Below are 3,554 nucleotides of genomic sequence, written 5' to 3'. Positions count from 1 at the left end.
CGCGCCGCAGATTCGACACTTCAAACTTCACCGATCACCTCAAAACAGATAATCCCGCTCGTACTCTTCCATTGAAATAGTTGGTCAATTTATTACATTTTAAGTATGCTAGTAGCACCTTGAGCCGTAATTTATGCCATGAATTGATATTATTATTATTCGATTTCTCCTTATTTCACGTACCAAATTCACGTATCTTATCATTTCATAGTCTGTGGAACGTAATCTAAGGCCTTCTTTCATAATGCAGTGTCATAGTTCAGTATTATTTATCCAGCGCGCGCCGCAGATTCGACACTTCAAACTTCACCGATCACCTCAAAACAGATAATCCCGCTCGTACTCTTCCATTGAAATAGTTGGTCAATTTATTACATTTTAAGTATGCTAGTAGCACCTTGAGCCGTAATTTATGCCATGAATTGATATTATTATTATTCGATTTCTCCTTATTTCACGTACCAAATTCACGTATCTTATCATTTCAGTCTGTGGAACGTAATCTAAGGCCTTCTTTCATAATGCAGTGTCATAGTTCAGTATTATTTAAAATTAGAAAATTTAGCCTTGTCAGGAAGTTTAAAAGTTAATATAAAGCTGAAAAGTACATACAAGATGTAAAACAGTTGCTGCGTGGTTGCTAGGTTGTTGCTTAGGTGTTATGAGTGGTTGCTAACTACTAGGCTGCTACAAAACATTTGCTAATGTGAGCTTCATGGTTTCTCAGGGGTTCTGAGTGGTTGCTAGGCTGTATATAGTTTGATATTTGTCAAGCCAAAATAATTAACCACTTCAAGATTTCATAATAAAGATATATTCGGCCTGTTGTGTTTCTGCCAGTGACACTGCGGTTTATTTTTTATAGATTTTTTTAACCTGCTTATTAACTGGCATGGTAAAGGTTCACAGTTAGTATCTGTTACTTATTTGTGGTAATTTGGTCAGTGTGCCTGTAACATATCTCACATTTGACTAGAGCTTCCACTTATTTCCCTCATCTCTGGAATTGGCAGTCTCGCTGTGGTCAATCAGTTGGTTTGTCGCCTGAATGACAAACAAGACCTGTTGAGCCTAAGTAAATTCTTTTTCTTCTTGATGCTTTCCTAGTTTGCATGCAGTTTATTGGAAATTGCGACATTGTTATTGGTTAACTGGAACAGTCATTCTTATTCCAAGTCATATTGAATGCAAATTCTTATTGTTTCTTTACTATTATAAATATACAGTATCTAACCTTATAGTTCAGGCTGTGCGTTATTTTAATTTTTCTATGCAGTTATGAGTAGAGGTCGACCACAAGCGCCACAGTTAGTGGATTTTACCGATACCTATAGCTAGGTTGGTCCACACTGGTCGATACCGATTAATCAACCAATAGTTTTTAAAATAGATACTGAGCGAAAACTAAAATAGTGCTTTACTATTTAAAAAAAAAAAAAAACATAATTTTTAAATGAATCAAATATTAATATTAATTATTAAATTGATCATTAACGTTCATAGTTTATTAACTAATGTTAACAGAAGAAACTAAATTTAAAAAATGTAATAGTAGCCTAAATGCTGAAATGAACTAACTCCAACTAGGAACAATACTTATACAGCTTTCATTAATATTAATGTTACAAATGGACTCTTACTGTAAAGTATTACCATTTCATATCAACAGTCATGCTGGCCATCTTTAATTATCTACACAAAGGCCATACTGTAGCACTGAAATTACATACATATGGATATTGTATGTATACTCTCACACTTTATTTGCTTCTATTTTAGAACACTTGATTATCTAATCAAAATAACATAATATGGGTCACACACCAGGGAAAAGCGCAGCGTCGTGTCCAATACAAACTCGAGTCGCAGGTTATCACACACAACCCGACGCATCGCGTTCACTTCAAGCGGCGGTATAAAACAGTTTATTTAATCACCAAATGGACAAAAGTTCACTTCAAGAATGAACAATGCGGCATAGATGAGTTTGCAGTTCGGTGTTTAAAAACAGAGCCAACAGAAAGAGAAATCGCAATGTATAGGCCTATAGCTCAATAAATAAAGCATACTTTATTAGAGCCACAGAAAGACAAACGTTTTGCTGAAAAAGGCACAATACACAATGTTACAACCTAGGGTGAAGTTATTATGCACATTAATAACTATTTGGGACGAATATAATGTAATTTAATGGAAAACTATGTGAATGGTGCTCTGTTCTGCAGCAGGATTTTCTGTTTAAATAGCGTTTGAAGTTTCCCGCTCTGTGCAGCGCACAGCCTCACGTGCCAAAACAAACAACACGTGCTGTCAGTGATTTCTTCCTTTAGAAGTGCTGCTCTCGCACTGTATAATGGCAGCGGACCATTCTCGGCCGTTCCAGTAACTGATGCAATGGGAAAAAACGGAAACCGGAAAAAACTATGGGCATGGGTTTTTTGCCGATAGTTCCAGCAATCAACTATCGGTGCCGATTAATCGGCAAAAATTGATACATCGGTCGACCTCTAGTTATGAGGTGGTTGCTAAGTAGATAATAAATAAACATCCAACAGGATTATGTGAGCACTGTGGAATGGAGGAATCAGTAGAACATGTTATTTGTGTTTGTCAAAAGTATACTAATGAACGAGAAACAATGAAGAATGAACTTAGAAAGATGGGAGTGGATAACCTAAAGCTTAAAAATATATTTACTTATGGACTAGAGAGTTTATTTTTGTATCTTAAGAGAACAGAGCTGATTAAGAGAATTTAGAGGGAAAATTTCTATTGAGGTAAAGAATTGTTTTTTTTCCTATTTGTTTTTATTTCTTCTTTTTTTTTTTTCTTGTCCTCTCATTATGAAAGGGTAAACTCTGGTCAACACTCCAATACAGTAGGTGGCAATAATGCACCTTAACATTGGTGCTACCCGCCATAAAACCGAAGAAGATGCTTACTGGTTTGTGTGTATAATTTCTGCAGTCATGATTGTTTTCAAACAGGTTTCCTGAGGACTTCAGTGTCTGCCTTTTTAAAAAGGTATTTGAAGTTATACATTTCTATTAATTAAAGGTGCAGTATATATTTGTGGTTGCTAGTGGTTTAAAGGTCCCCTGAAATGCTTAGAAACACGCAACGTTACTCTATGTGTTGACGTCATTTTAACTGAAACAGGAAGACAGGGCAGGACATATCAAGCAGCCCCGCCCCTTTTTAAAATAGCCAATAGCGTTCGTTTATATCACAGCTTGGGCTAGAGCCATTCAGAGCCGTTGAGCTCCGTAAAGCCGCATTTGACAGGGTATGCCAGCTACAATCTCATCCATATTGCTATAAAATATAGCATTCTGTGTAGAATTCAAATAGCTCCGATACATTTTGTGGTCTGCGCTGACTCCCGCATGTGATCCGCTCCGTGCTATCGTGTCTCTGGACCGGAGCAGAGTGTGTGTGCGGTGGTTAGCGTGAAAGCGCGAAACCAGACTTCTTTTTTTCCTCAATGGAAAGCATATTTACACTGTTTGAATCGTTCCCTGTCCCCTATATAGTGCACTACGTGCCATTCACTG

This window comes from Sinocyclocheilus anshuiensis, unplaced genomic scaffold (genome assembly GCF_001515605.1).
Source record: "Sinocyclocheilus anshuiensis isolate Anshui unplaced genomic scaffold, SAMN03320099.WGS_v1.1 scaffold447, whole genome shotgun sequence".
In the NCBI taxonomy this organism is placed as follows: domain Eukaryota; kingdom Metazoa; phylum Chordata; class Actinopteri; order Cypriniformes; family Cyprinidae; genus Sinocyclocheilus; species Sinocyclocheilus anshuiensis.
This window is presented reverse-complemented; position numbering follows the sequence as displayed.